The sequence below is a fragment of the Empidonax traillii genome, unplaced genomic scaffold (genome assembly GCF_003031625.1).
Source record: "Empidonax traillii isolate 1590-97213 ecotype Southwest subspecies unplaced genomic scaffold, ASM303162v1 scaffold236:size2090792, whole genome shotgun sequence".
NCBI lineage: Eukaryota > Metazoa > Chordata > Aves > Passeriformes > Tyrannidae > Empidonax > Empidonax traillii.
The window spans coordinates 1,033,733-1,050,186 of record NW_020955429.1 but is presented as its reverse complement, the minus strand read 5'-3'; the positions used below and the strand labels follow the sequence as shown (position 1 = coordinate 1,050,186).

Sequence of the window (16,454 nt, the reverse complement as noted above, 5' to 3'; positions counted from 1 at the left end):
AGGGACCTTCCTTCCATGTCCCTGCCTTCATGCTTGCCTCCACGAGGCACAGCACAGAATTTAAACCATTTTTACCTCTGTGTATTTACCTGCGTGCTGTGTACACTGGCCGCACTCAGGCACAAAGGGAAGCAGCTTTAGTGTGCACAAATCTTCAGAAGTCGTGTCAAGTTTGGGAAGGAGAAATTTATTTCTTACTCAGTAGCTTAGTAGATCAAAAGAGCAACGAAATTTACATCTGGAGAAGGCCTCAGCTGAGGTCTGAATGTGGAGAAGTCAGGCCATGTTTGAGTTTGCATTAAAGCAAAATCCACCGGAAGAGTTTCACCCATGGCAGACACCCTAAACTGCATCTAATAAACACAGCATCCTTTAGCTGAAGAGCTTTGGTGACTGCCACAAACTTAATTTCTGTTTTCTGGAGATGACAGAAGGGTTTTGCAGCTGGAAGGGTTTTGCAGCTGCTTGTGAACACCATCAAACCAGTTCTGGTTAATTTGTGGAAGTTCTGTTTTAGGAGAGTTTTAAGTGTGGTTTTATGTTCTGTGGCAAATCCTGCCTTCTGATCACCCTCTGTGCAACCTCTGGGGCCTCTGTCCCTCCCTGGCACCCAAGTAGGATCCTGTACTTACAGCATACTTCTCATACTTATATTCTGTGCAGTGCTCTGCATCCACAGGTACACATAGGGCTATGAAGGTATGAAAATTACTTCAGGTCAAAATGCACCTGCAAAACATCTTTTTGCATTCCTCTTTTTAATCTGTCACAGAGTATCATCACAGTCCCCTCTTTGTTCATTTTCAGCAGAAAACTTTGACTGTAAAATATGTAAAAAAAACATGCAGCTTGCAGATGGGTAAAACCCATCGGAATCTCTGGTGCAAAGCTCTTGGGGTTATTCACACTCACAAAGAATACATGGGATCAAGTTGCAAACTGGGTAGTGTTGTCACTAGTTTGGAGATGTTTGCCTATGAATTTGAGGGAAAGCATTTTTGACTGGATACCTGGAATACCTTGAAGAATAGCTGTATTTAGCCTAAGAAGAAATAGTAGAAATACAGGTCAAAATGGAATTGTTGCTACATGATTGGTGCAAAATAGACAGTAACAAAAATGTAAGATTGCCACGAACATAGTTCAAAGATGAGACTGAAAAAAAGGGGGGTTCTGCTCAGAGGTATGAAGAGAAACAAATATTTTCTGCTGCTGGAGTGTTTTCAAGCTTCCTTAGAGTTCACTTCTAGAGTGACTTCTAGAGAAATTAACTTTTTTTTTTTTTTTTTTCTTCATAAAATGAGCTCGGAGTGGGCGGACTCAGTAAGCTGATATCTCCTTATAGTGAGTTCATTCCACTTCACGGTAATGTGTTTGTGCTTATTTTTCAAATAGTTGATTGAAAGATGCCACCAAGATTAGCACTGATGAACTTGCAAAACCTTTCTATTTGAACTTTTCAGTACTGGAGTAAATGTCATGCATGAGAAAAAAAGAAGTTTAAAATAAGTAATTCTAGAGATGGACCATGAATTCTGATGCAGATTTTCAATTACTGACACCAGACCACAAATTTCAGAATGCTCAAATTTGACCTTTGAGCAGTTACAGAAGGAAACCACGTCATATGCACATTTAATTTTCTTTATTTCCCCCTTCAAAGGTACAGAAGTGTACATCTGGAAGTTTAGATGAGATCCCCCTATAACCCCTCTGTTAAAAAGTGCGTAAAAGTTAACAATTTGAATTCCTGACCAGATGAGTTTGTTAATCATGTTGTTCATTGAGACATAAGAAGAATATTAAAACACTTCTACCCAAATATCGTAACTAAAATGTCAAAAATGTTCATACTGTTTAAAGAGCTTTTAATCTGAAGAATGACAGGCTTCCACAGCGATAAAACAGTCCTGTGGGCAATACTGTAGAATTGTTCCCCTGCTTTTTCTAAGGTTGCAATTACACTTTGGTTTGTACAAATACACAACACACATGTGCATATAAATATATGTGCAAGAGTTTAACAATAGCCCTTCCTTGTTCTTCACTTCTTTAGAAACCCACTTTTCTCAGGCTTCTCTGCTAACCAGAACTGGGCAGTGTCCTGTTTTTTGCTGACTCCATGGGAACTAGAAATGTCAGTCTTTGGCAGATATTACTTGCACAGCTTATTTTCTGAGTATTTTTCTGCTCTACATGACTGTCTTCTGCCCACTGGGTGCCATGATGCCAGCAGCCTTTCTTCAGTCAGTTCATGGAAAGGTAGTGGGTCTTAGAGTTAATTTTTTCCTTCCTTTTCATCAGATGATTTTGCTGGTCTACAAACAAGATTTCCAAAGCAGAAGTTGTTTACAAGCTTGTCTGAGAAATCCAAACAAGTAAATTCGGAGTATTTCCGCCAGCATCCCCATGTCCTTACGTGCTGTTGGCAGTTCTCTGAGCTGAATTCTCATTACACCTGGGGGGGGGGGGATGGAAATTTAAAGGCTTAATTTACACATTTAATTTCCTTTTTCTCCTGCCTCTTCACAGTGATTCATTAATAATTCATGGGGGAAAACCATGAACTGGCACATTAGCGAATGGAACAAAATGCAGGCAATGTAACCTTCCATTGTAAAGGGATGTTTGCTGAGCTTTTGCAGTGCCGTGTTTAATTCTCTAATGCTTGTTACAGCGTTAGTGCTTTCTATCTGAACCCTCCTGAGCTAAATCCCTAACGAGTGAAGTAACAAGTTAATGGTTGCATTCCTTTTGGGTTTTTACATGTGTTACATGTGAAGGATATACAAAATAGAGAGGGGCATCTGCAAAATAAATTTATATTTCTTCTGTGTGTGTGTGTCCTGCTTAAGTAAGGCTATGTGAATAGAAAACCAAAGTGGGGTTAATAAGGAGCTTCACCAGCAGTTTAAAGGGGACAAGAAATTAATTTATAAATGAACGTTCACATGAGAAACATTTTTGACAGCCGTTTTCTGGTGTTCACACAGAACTTGAATTGTGAGTAGCATTATGGGTAAGCCCTTTATTAAGGAAAAATACATAGCTAGGAAACAAATAATTTATTTTTATGTACCTACAAACTCTAACCAAACTCCCTCTAAAAAAAAAAGAATAAACACTTATTTGCAAAATTGCAGGCAACCCTCGAATCCCCCTCCCCTTTCTCCAATTCACCATATATTTGAACATCTATACTGTGCGTAGAACTGTAAGATGCATCAGCTATTCTGGCAAGAAAATAGAGCACATTTTTAGGGTGGCGTGAATAGAAGATACAACTTCTTAAAAATACTAGTTGAAATATGTATCATATTGAAGGTGTCTGCTTTTTCCATGTGCGTGTGTACTTGTAAGCATGTTGTTGATTTTCACTGTTCTACTGACATGACTTCAGCCAACAGCTAAATTAAAGTTTCACTGCTGTTTCTTTTTAGCATTAAGAAATATATGCTATTCCAGAGTTTACGAGAAGCTGAAATTTTGCAGATTTTTCTGATTTGCACTCTTGTATAAGGCAGTATTTTGAGTCTCGGTTTGAATATTGTTTTCTTAATTAAATTCATCTCCGGTCCTTTAAAGAATACATAGCATTTTTAGCTGTTAAAGTATGACAGTCCAAATCAGATTGATTCTTTTCAGGAAAGCAACGAATGCATTTATTTCTGCTTTGTCCTATGCAACTGGTTTATAACATCATATTAGAGATAAAGTGTGCAAGCAAATAAAAAGCTTAGTTTGCAGTTTTTCGATCTGCTCACTCAAACGCACACATCTTGGGAGGCAGTGGAAATGCCTGCATTTATCCACATACAATGGGTATATCTCTCTTGGTGAAAGTTAGACTTACCAATACGCAGTTCTTTCAGTCCTTTGGCAGTTGAGCTATTAAAAATAGAAGTAAAACCACCTCTCCTGGCCTCAGAGATCACCAGCATGGTGTTTATGCCAGTTGTGTTTCAGTGATAGAAGCCATCTCAATTCTCAAACCATGTAAATTGGAAATATTTTATTACCTACAGATTTTCTAGGAATAAACAAACCACCAAACTTTGGAAGCCCTTCATGTGTTTTGTTCTCAGCTCTTTGTTATGTGTCTGTTAAGTCTTACAAGAAGAAGAACAGCAAGTGTGGAGTCTTCTATCTATCTTGATGTACTTTCGGTATATGAGAGTATGTTAAACACTGTGCTTCTGGCAAGCAGGTTGTGGAGCCTGATGGAATTCTCATACTGTCTGGCCTATTTCTTTCATGAGATGTATCTGTAGTGAAAATTTCATCTATATCCCAATTCTTTCTGAGTAGCAGAATGTTCTTTTTAGTTTGTTGTATTTTTAAGTGAAGCAGAAGTTGTAATGATAACACAACTCCTTGAAAGCTCAGATAATACATAGGTGAAATATATTCCAAATTAGAATTTGATGGAAGCTGACAAGGGAAAATGGTTGGAAACTTTTCAAAAAATGATAGGGTAAACTGTAGTAGGACACATTTAGTAAGTCTAGAGGGTGGCTAGTTATCAACTCTTGTAGGGATTTATTTTTTTTTTTTCTTCTAGGAAATATCATTATATAGAATTTACTGAAAATTCAAGCTATTTTCTCAGGTGACAATCCTAACTTTAACCATAAGTAAACTTTTATAGTTTCCTAGTAAACTTTTCTAGCTTGTAAAGAAAACCTTTAAAATGCAAGCCCACATGGCTCCAGAAACAGAAAAAGAGAAAACCTGCTATATAACCTGTCACTTATAATTTATGAGGGTTTTTTTAAGGTAATTCCTATTTTGGAGGGTGATAGGCCAGCCTGACTCAGAATGCTGCAATGCTCAGGGTTGGCAAGCACTGAAAATAGTTTCCTCATCAAAAGGAAAGGCACATCAAGCATTTTGAACCTGCGAACACATAAAAAGCCTTTTCTAAGACCCTCCAAACTTGTATAATAAAAATGAATGAACAAATTTTGCTACTTAAATCAGAGTAATTGTCTGAAGCACTTTTGTAATGGGAAAAAATGCCATATCCAGGAAGTTAATGAGGGAATAATAATTTCGATGGTGTTTTATTCCAAGTAAGCATACACTGGCCATTGAATGAAGACTTACGTGGAAAAAAAACCCAAACCTTTTTCTGGTTGTTCATCCAAATTTTATAATCAGTGTGTTCCAACCAAGAGCCTCGGGTGTTTTGCATTCATTGCCCTTAGAATGTTGCTGTTGTCTGCATGACAGCGAAACCTGAAACAAACAAAGCCAAATATTTATAAAAATGCTTCCCAAATACTCAGTGCACCAATGTGTGTTGTAAATTCATTCCAATTCCCCAAGGTGTCCATATCCTCACAAAGCAAACTGAGGCTTGGGAAGGACAGAACAGAAACACCTCCAACTGGTGACCAGTGTGGAAACATTCCCTCACATGTGCACGGGTCCTGCAAGCGGATCACGGTTCTTTGCACGGGCACGTGGATATAAGAGCAGGATCCAAACTGGTCAAGTACTTTGCTTGCAAAGCATTTATTTTGAATTAGATCACGTAGAAATTTGGCTCAAACTAAAATTCAACATCCAGTAATTTACTTTTGCTCAGATCAATTTGAAGCAAGAGTTTGGTACAGTTTGACGGTGTCACTTTTTAAATACTCTCAGCAAATGTCATTTCAGCCAAAGAGATCAACTTCCTAACACTAATTCCTAGTTATCAAATGTATATTTTGCCATTCAGAAATAGCTGAATGGTTAGAATGAGTCCTTTAAAAATTATACACAAAGTGGATTCCTGCCTTGGGACCTTGCAGCTCCTTATTAATACAGCAGAATTTTAAACCTTTGCAAACTAAAATTGAGACTCCTATCATATTATACATTACAGCTGTATAATTACTATAACACTGGCTCCTTTGTTTGGTCACATATCAGCAGGCTTCAGTTAGAGAATTCAAGATCAAGTCTCTGGGAGGAGTAATTTCTGTGTTTATCCCCTGTGTGCTGTTGCAATGCACGTTTTTTACCATCCAGCTGTGCGAAAGCAGCTTCAGGAAAGAAGTCTTACCAGAAGGATGTGGAGTCCTCTCCCTCTCTTTCTGTCTCTGTTTCTGTCTTAATGATGTAAATTTGTACACTATCACCACTTTGAGCTTTTATCTAAGTAAGGTAATTTCAACAGCACTTTGTGCAAGCATGCAGGTGTATTTCTGGAGATTGCAAAAATAGAATAACATCTTGCGTGGGGTTAATAATCATACTCTAAAGGAAGGAAGGTGGAGTACAGAGGGAGAGAATTACTATATCATTGGTAACTTGTAAAAAAGTGTACCTAACTAAAGGCAGTTTCTAATAAGCAAATAAACCATTCTGTGAATTGCTCTGAGAATATTTGCTCGGTTCATAAAATGTCTTGTAGTAACTTAGTACCTTCTGATAAGTTTTGAAAGTTTGTTATTTAAATTCTACAGATTTCTTTTTAGCAACTTGTTGCTAATTTTCAGAGTTCATTTGTTGTCTCATGGTCTATTATCTAGAGCTATGATACCTGACTCAGCATCCACAGGTGAAATCATTCTTAAAGTCTTAACCATTATAGACTAAAATCTGTTGAGGGAATTTCCAGAAGAAGTTTATGGGAGCAGTGCTGTATAAGGTAATGTAAGTGTGCCTTTCTGCTGTTTGATTTTTTTCTTATGACTTTTTATGTTCGTATTACTCAGAAAATACAAAAATACTTTCTATCTTTTTTGGTTCAGCACTTAGTAGTCTATGGGAATTTAAAGAGTTACAAATGCAACACAACCACAGTAATCCATGTGGTAATTAAATGACTTTGGAAGTTTATATCAGAGATAGATTTGACCTCATTCTTGTTTGTTACCTGCCATTTTTTCCCCTCATTTACCCATAACAAACTATTCATTAAGGACAGGCTTCTGGTTCTTTCAATCTCTTTCTGGACATGTAAATTCTCTGCCCAAGTTTTTCTAGGGTGTTTCTCTGATGAATGAAGTAGAAGAGTGAAATATTTGCACGTAGGAAGCTTAAAGAGAATGAGTGATAGTAAACTGGATGACCCCATCATTTTCAACAACTTTCAGAGAAGAAAAAGGAATTACTATATCCCATGACTAGTTGCCTAATTTTTAACCTCTTGAAACTATTGATTTATTTAAATGTAAAAACTGAGCATTCATGTATTATGAGCATAACTATACCAGTGGACCAGAGAAGATAAACAAGGTTAATCCATCTGGATTTAAAGTAGAAGTTCAAACACCATGACAATTACTTGAAAAAAACCCGAGCAACTAACATAAGCCAGAAAGGCTTTCTGGAACTTACCCTCGCAGAATAAGCATCTAAACAGGAAATTAAAAAAAAATCTCTAAATCTCTTTCAGTAGGACCCATTCTCACTCTTATTGGAGTAGGGAGGTGATGGGAGCTTTGCCTACACACGTACCTCGGAGCCCTGTATGAGCAGAACTGGGCAGGGAATGCTCATTCCTGCTCCATCTGGGTCAGGGCACAGATGGGTGGCCGTGCTCTGCTGACGAGCTGTAAAATGCCCTCGTTTGAAAGCCCAAACCCCCGCAAGGGGTGATTGCTTTTCCATCCCCAGTTTTGGCAAATGACCTCTACTTTCTCGATCAAGCTCAATACAGTCTCCTGAGAGTATAGATTTCTTTGCCTCTAGCAAATTAGGAATAATTTTATTGAATAGAGCACAATGTTGTCCATTTTCTTTATACAGCAGTTTTGCAAGAGATCTTAGAGTAATTTTTTTTTTAAGGTGACTACTTCCCAGATAGCAAGGCTGTCTTGATGTGATCTAAAGGTCTGATGAAAGCTGTTTGTATTTTGAACATTATGATTCACTCCCAAAATTTGGAAAGAACTACGGAGAGTTTTGCTTTTTCTATCCAAAATGGTTTGCCTAAAATATAATGAAATATGCAAAGCTATGCAAAATGGGGTCATTATTTGACTTTTTCATGAGTCAGTATTTGACTTTTTTCCATTTCCATTTTGATCACATCTCCAAGTGTTTCTCCTTGACTCAAATGCTGAACAACCAAAATTCTCTCACAAAATTACTTCTCTCTAGAAGAAGCAGCTTTAATTTACCTTGGTTTGAATTGTCTCTTGAATTTCAGATGTCACTAGTATTAATGTGAACTAGGCAGAACCACAATTTTCCATCTCCTGTCTATTCATGCAGCTAAAATAATCTCTTTTTTTCCTAATAACTCAGATGTTATTTTATTACTTGACTCAAACCCCAGCAGCACTATAATGCAACTGTTGCTGCTGTTAGCTATGTCTCTTCTGACAGAAAAGCAGCAGTGCTAATTTTCAGGCTTGAGACTTTTTTTTTTCTTTTTATAACTCTTTTAAAGAAGTTATAGGTACGAACCTTCAGCCCTATCTTATTGTAACATCTTTTCCAGGGTGTTTTTATCTGATTTTATCTTTCTCAGCTGCAAAGAAGTACCTAACCGGTTTGCCCCCTTTCACTCCTCTTTTTAAGTCTTGGGCCAAATGTCTATTTGTTAAACATAATGGCTGTAGCAGAACGAGTATAAGGTTTAAAATAGAGCTTAAGGGCAAGCAACGTTCTGCTAAGTTTTGAAATATTTTAATTCTTTCCCCCTCCCCAGTTTTCCACTGGGAAATGTTATAAGTTAGTATAAGAATTTAGACAACTCAATTCCAATTAAACATTGATAAATTTATTAAGCAAGCGATAATAAAGCAAACAGCGCTGGGTGGCCTGGGGGGCAGTTGCCCCGCCTGAGACACACACTGAAAATGTAGTAAATGTTCCTTTTTATACATTTCCAAGTCCCGAGTTTTGAATGCGGCTGCGTTGAGGCTTGAGTTCGTGGTTCATTGCTAAGTAGTCATCTGGGATTTTTCAAAGATGAAAGCTGCAGTTCTTATCAGCTGTAAATTTTACCAATACTGATACTTGTTTGTTTAGCAAGATGTCTGCAATTATTTTTACCGACACTTGCTTAGTTAACAGGATGTCCATGAAACTTATCTTGTTGATTTATAACAAAAGTTCCTTATTCCCTCATACACATAAGATGTTATGAACAAAGTTAACAATCTGTTACATTATCTAGCCTCTATTTGTCAAATTGCTTATATAAATGATTTTACAAAGTAGTTTTAATGAGATCTGCAGTTCAATAATGTGCAATTCCTGCAGTAGTTCTGTTTTGAGGTTTTCATCTTCCTTTGACTCCCCATTATCTTGTTTTGTTGTAGTTCTGATTATTTTTAAAGTATCTTCTGGTGCATTTTAATCTATCTGATTAGGAAGATTGCTATTAAGATACTAATGTTATAAGTAAAATGAAACTGAGTTGAAATATAGTAATAAACATTTATTGAAGATTTATAGAAAAGGCAAATAAGCAAAACAGCATGCTGGGCGGCCGGGGAGTCCCCTGCTCCACTCACGGCATGCAAGCGCAGTAAGCAAAAACAGTAACTTTTATTCCCTTATCAGTTCCCCTCCCATAGTCATTTGTTGTTCTTCCATTGGATCTGAGCTTGCAAGTCTGGTTCTGGTTGGCTTCCCTGCAGGCCCGTTTCAGTTGCAGGTGCTTTCTCTTTTTTTTTAGTCCTGGAGGCCTAGTGTGTTTCTCCAGATATCCCTCTTGGATACTCTGTATCATTCTCATTCTTCGTTACTTTATGTGTGTGCTCTGAGACAATAAGCTTTTTAGAAAAGTAAGATACAGAGTACTTATTCAGCAAAGCACAATGATTTGTGTTTTTAGCTTAAGAACTGCAAACTACATGCTTATCAGCTTACAATGCTGATAGATTAATGAACTATTCTACAATTTACAGTCTTCTAACTGTAACAGAACAGTGGTTATAATAACATATATATATATATATATAAGAATATAACATGCACTACAATTTAATGAGTAAACTACTATTACTACTAATTTGATGAGTAAATTTAACTACTACTACTTATTACACTAAGAAAAATCAATATGAGTGGAATGTAACATTTTAAATTGGGCCGTTTGAACTTTGGGGTCTTTTCTGAAGGATCTGTAGATAATTCTGACAATTGCAATCATCCTCAATGCTCTGCAAAGTCTCTTTCCCCTTAGCGAAACAGTGCTGGTTTTTAGATAAATGAAGAAAATGGAAAAATGGGGTTGCAGGTTTTGTGCTTTTACTCTTGGATGATTTGTTGTGTAATCTTTAGAAATCCACTAGAATGCTCCTAGGCTTTCCAGCAAACCAGTGTCCAAGCTTAATCAAGATGGGCCACCACCTTGGCTTTTTTGGTTAACTGTACATTACTTATCAGGTTGTTGATGCACAAATAACAGTGTTAACACATGGACTATATCCTATTTCAGTACTAACACACAGGTTTATTTGCCTCTTTCATGATGGTGTTTTGAAATCTGTGGTCTATTGAGTCTTCTTTGGATCCTCCAGAGGATGTAATACATTTTATAGATAGGAAATTAAATAGGAAATGTATATATAGGAAAATAAAGTAGTGCCTGCATCTAATTTGCCGCTACATTCACACATACAGTGACTCTTGGTGCTCACGGGACAACCTTTACTTGCCTTGGGGAAATGGCCAAAGTTTTCCCTTCCCATTCTTTGAAAAGCCTTTGTCATTCAAGATTCAAATGAACTGATGAGAGAAACAAAAAAGATCAGTTATGAACATGCTGTTAGTCTTCTTGAAGCTGGGAGAGTCAAAAATAGTGTCCTGTATAATAACTGTGTGTTATTTCATGCATAAAAAGCGTCTTGAGCTCTTTAGAAAATGTGCTCAAGAGGTGAAGAACATTCACTGCACCCCACGGAGCACATGCATGTTGTCACTGTTCATGGCAGCACAGCTCTGAGCATGATGGTGTTTTACCTGATTGGCCTCCTAGTGTTATTGTTCAGACATAGCCATCCTGGGATCCCCAAAATATCTGAACAGTGGTTCTAGCTACCTTTTACTCCTACAGGAACAGATACGCTAAGACCTGATGACTGCAATGTCTAAATATCTCAGACTAATTAAATCGCGATATTTTTAATGGAAGGAGCTGCTGGTATTTCAGCAGGTGTTAAAGTTGAGCTCTCACTGTCGATCTGTCTGTCACTGCTTTTCTCACGGGCAGCTGCTGGCTGCCGAGGACTTACCTGTGCCGTAACTATTAACCAGGGCCTCCCCCGAGGATGGGCTGCACTCTATTTGCACGCTGTAAGGGGCCTCTGTTGCCTCGGGCGCCGTGTAGAGGACCTTGGTCCTGACCGCCCCGGTCTTTGCCTGCTGAGCAGTGAATTTGCCTGGGGACAGCTACACTTGTGCAGAGAGAGCTCTTATTCCCTGTGCTTTGACTTATACAGGGTAATACCTGTAATGGGGCTTGGAAAACGCTCCGTGCATGGCTCTTCCCTATTTTCTGTGTTATACGTGTGAATCAGAGGGGCATGATCTTGTTTGAAAGCTACTTCAGATTTACTTTTTTCCCCCCAAAGTCTTCCAATCTTGGGGGTCTTAAACTGAGAAGGAGAATTGTAAAGTATTTGGCAATAGAGCCCTTTAGTCAAGTGGCACTTTGAATGGAGTTTACATATAATTATTCAAAACATTGCCTCTCCAACATCTGTAGGTAGGGTGTAAAAGAGCACCCGCTTGAGTATTCATGCAAGGGACTTGAGAGGTGATGATTGCTGTCTAAAATGCACTGGGGGAGAGAAGATGAAATGAAAATAAGAATACTTGTTATAAAAAAATAAAAAGCTGTGAACTGTTTTCTGAATTAACTGTTTTCTGAATTACTTCAGGAGGCTCAAAAGAAGGATTCTCAATATCTGAATAGTTTTGGCATAGGTTATTCTTTGGGCAAAGGGGATAGAAACCAAATTCTTACTTGGGAGCAGTTTGAGTTTATGGAATGGACTTTTTCAGGTGGTTGGTTGTGGGGGCAAAAATTTCCTCAGTCCTTGGTTCTAATTTACACCTTTGGGAGGTGCACAGCAAGAACAGTAATGTTTGATCAACCCCATTATAGACGTATTTCTGCTATATCAGTTAATGGCTGGGTACTAACACAGCTGCTCTTGGCATGGCACAAATGGATATGCAGAGAGCAGGATAAAAATGCCTGGAGTCATTTGTACATGTATATTATGAGCAGATCTGTGCAAAACCATGAAGTTCACATGTGTTGTTTGGTGCATCAGTAGGAAAATGTGTTTCACCTCCATTACCGAAAGCGTCTTGAAGTGTAGATTTCACAAGGATGGTCTTTAATGTTTGTTTACCACAGTCTGAATACTTATTAAAGTTACAATATCTACTGATCATCTTTCACCTTTTACCAGATAAACAGCAGTTTTCTGTGACTGAGTGAAGTTCTCGTATTAGATACGTGCAACCCAAGGTGGAAAGAATAATGTTTTCTCGGCAGGTGCCAGGAATAATGGAATATTTCTTTTTTTAAGCTTGACATTACTATTTCAAAGGTAGTAAAGGCTGTTGCTGATGAGACCTCCTCTGTTTCTGTCCTACTTCTTCCCTTCCTGAGTCCTACCTGGATTTTGTCTTTCATAAGCAAACAGTGTGGGTATATCTTTCTAGTTATTTACTTCCCCACCAGTGGCACATCTGAGATTTATTATGATTTCTGTAATAGTAAATTGTTTGAAAATACAAACAGAAATTGGACAATACAGAAATGTGAATTTATAGATACGTTTTTAAGTTTCATTCTATTTGTTTTTTTCTGACCATAGTAGGTGTATATCCCTGAATGTTCTACTCACACATATGTTTCCAACGTAAAAAGAAGGCTTTGTGTATGTGTGCCTGTCACCTTTTAGAATTACATTACTGGAAGTTAAGGACTAGCACATTTCTTGTCTTTAAAATACCGAATTTATTGAATAACAAGAGCCTGTTAAGAGTAACACCTTTGATATTATCTGAGAGAAGTGTAGTTTCTGTGCTGTAAGAAAGCTTTGGTTAAAACTGCTGCTGCTTCAAGAGAATTTTAAACTGAGTGGAGAAAGGAATAGTACATATGCTTTTAATGGAATTGTGAGACACAAGTGGTTCCCCCCCCGCCCCTCCCCCCGTGTATGCCTTTCATATACAGGCTCTCTGAAACATCAGTGATGTGGGAAGAGCAATGGCAGTTGCAACTTAGTTTAAAGAAAGGGCTTTTCAGCAGCATTCTTGCTTGGATTAATCACGTAACAATAGACATGAATATGTTTAATTTCTGAATTTTTGTTGACAACAATTTTAGCCAGCTTTCAAGTATGAACATAATGCAGTTCTGTGACACCCAGGTTTAAAAATTTACATCAAGCCCCAGTGAGGTCTCTGGCATAGCAATAACTGCCTCTGCAGTTACCATTGAATACAGACAGCTTGCCTGTTGAATTCAAAATTAAAAAAAAAAAAAAAGAATGCAAAGTTTACTATTATTTATTATTATTTACATACTACAATAAGATGTCTGAATTCATGACAGAAGATATCTAGACGGTTGATCACAGCCATGGCAGTTCTGTCAACTCCAGAAAGGTCTTGCTGGGTTGGTCTCTTAGAGGAGAAAGAAGTCAAGACAGGAAACGGTACAACCAGCACCGTAAAGTAAGTGGCTGTGTAAGAGTGAGACACACTGAACTGCAGGGAGGAGACAAGTCTAAATCTTTGTGCCATCTGAGAAGGGGTGAGTAGGGGTGATGCTCTGCTATAAGGAAATATACCTTTGGTGTGTCTTTTTTGATTGGAGAGGCCTGTTCATGTTGCTTATCCCAAGGTGTAGGTCATTGCTACAGCCATGGTCCCTCCTTTCCAAGTGAAGCACTGCTGGTGGTATGGAATTATGGAAGGACAGAGGCCTCAGTGCTGGGTTGTTCAGTGTGTGAGATGTTGCCTCCATATCCAGCATCATGTATCAGAAACTAGCTGTGTGAGTGCTGAAATGAGCCGAGTTGGCTACACCGGATTTCTGGCCATTATTAGCACCTCAGCAGGTATCAATGTTGCAGTATGAATGGAAAATTTCCTAGAAGCACAACTGTAGACTGTTTTGTGAAAGCAGACAGATGGAAGTTGTGGTGCAAATTAGTCAAGCTATGCTGTAAAATTAGTTATTTGATAGTTGACATTACAGTGAGACTAACACATTTTGGTCTTGCAATGCAGACAGGACTGTGATTCATGTCTTTACGCTGTCCCTGAATTTTGTGATAGCTTTTGCTGTTGGCTGGGCTGTAATGTGATTTGGGAATGTGGCTTGACACCATCTACACCTCAGAACAATGTTCCTAGCACAGTTCAGCAATTTTTATCTCAGTGAAGACTTTTAAAATTTTTTTAACGAATCAGCAGTTGCTGCTAATCTCATTGCTTTCATTAATCTAATGATTTCTTAGAAATTGAAAGTACTTCATAACCACTAGTAGATCTTCACACTACTCTCCTAAGTAGTATGTTCTTGTAATTTTTATTCTAATGGGGTAAATCAAAGCACAGAATGGTTAACTGCCTTTCAGAAGGTCTCTGGCAAAGTCAGCAATAGAACTCCCAATTGCTTTACCCTTTAGCTACAATATGTTTCCATGTCTGAATTCATGAGGTACTAATAGAGCAGAAGACTAGACTAGAGAGGGCAAGAAACTATGCAAAAGTATATTTCAGGACCCACATTTATGAGCTTTCATAAGCTCATAAAGCAAGGGGAAGCCATTTCATGTTGCTATTTGTGAATAAAAACTGCTATATAAATAGAAACTCATAGTAAGATAAGGAAAGTATCTCCACACAAACTGTTGCAGCAAGAATGAAAGACTGGAAGATAAATACGGTGCTGAAGCACATGGTAGATGAGTTGTAAGATACTCTACATACCTTTGCAACCACAAAATTAAAAGAAATTTAAAAATCATCAGCCAAAACAAAACTTGATTGACAGCAAATAAGTGCCACGTCTAGCATGCAAAGGTCCAGACATAGCATTATGGCACAGGATATGGTTAAAATCCATTTGGGGGCTCATAACAGGATCCTGGGAATGCTGAAAGGTTACTGAACAGCAGAGTCCAAAAGGATACATGCAAAGAAGACAAGGAGTGAATGAGATATATCCATTAGCATTTAGATGCAGAGAGAAAGGGCATCAGAAAGGGAAGTCCTAACTGATATTAGACATGGGGTTGGAGACTGGTTGTTAAAATGATAATAGCTTTCTGTGATACCACCCTTGTTACTGGGAATTAAAGATGTGCTGGAAACCACAAGAGTAAGGCAGGAGTATTTTCCTTAAGCAACCATCTGTTGGATGGAAATGGCAAAGTTGGCTTTACCTTGAAAGACCTGGACATCAACAGCTCACATTAGAAGGGGGTCAAGATGAATATAACCACCAAAAACCTTTCACAAATGTGGTGTTCTGTAGCAAACTGACAGAAGGGTGTATTGGCCGGAAGGGAAATCTTCTTGCTTTGAATCTTGTTTTTCTCTTGAAAAGGCAATACTAAAACTGCTGCATTGAATTAAAGGCTTCAGTGGAGAAAGCTTATCAGTCCACCTTCTTGATTTGTTTCTTATTTTTGGCTACACTTTAATAGAGAAGTGAATTTCCTTTTAATGTCATGCAAAATACATATGAAGAGCAGTCATAAGGTCTCGAGTTCCCAGGGGATTCCTATGAGACTGGATAATGTGGATGCATCAACCCAGATGTCTTAGGATTACTGCTGGGTAGCAAACCCTCAGCTGGGCTTCTACTGATCTTAGCAAAGCAGCAGGATGATGAACATCTGACTGCCTCAAAAAAATGCCATCAGTAACTGGAAAGGTATGTAAATTTAAAACAGCAGGGGTTTTCCAAGGTGCTGAAAAGGAATGGGGGCAGTGGGTGGCAGAGGAGCCACCATAAATTTTCTCCAGGTACAGAGGCCGAAAATGTTTTGAATTCCTCCCCTTTAGACTTGGCAGGACAAGTTAATGGCAAGAACTAGAGGGGCTTTCAGGAAAGCCACGTGTGGGTGTAGAAAATGAAAATATGCTACAGCCACAGTCTTCATACAATAAGTAAGTTCAATGATGTCTCGGGGTCTGAGGTTGTGATAATCATTTTCCTCTTATACAGGAAAACCGCGGTGCCTCTCACATTGCTTGTTGTCATATGATGCTGTCACACACCTTTCCCACTTGTGGTGGTTTTGGATACAGGGCTGTCACTGACCTGCCATGTGAACTTCAAATGGCCATTGCCTCTTTCTGGTCCTGTGCCCCTTACCAGCCTTTGTTATTACCTGTTTACTTGGATTCTGGTTGTGTTGCACTTCATACAGTGCAGGAATAAATGCACTAATTGAAAATAGGATTAAACAGAAACACAAGTATCTGCAGGACTGAGGTACATGCAGTCTTTGGAGGACAACTGC

General features: G+C 38.3%; 1 protein-coding gene across 1 annotated transcript in view; it reads left to right on the top strand.

Moving 5' to 3' along the window:
* The window catches only part of CD247 (CD247 molecule), a 52,384-nt gene that overhangs the window by 1,581 nt on the left and 34,349 nt on the right, over positions 1-16,454 (top strand).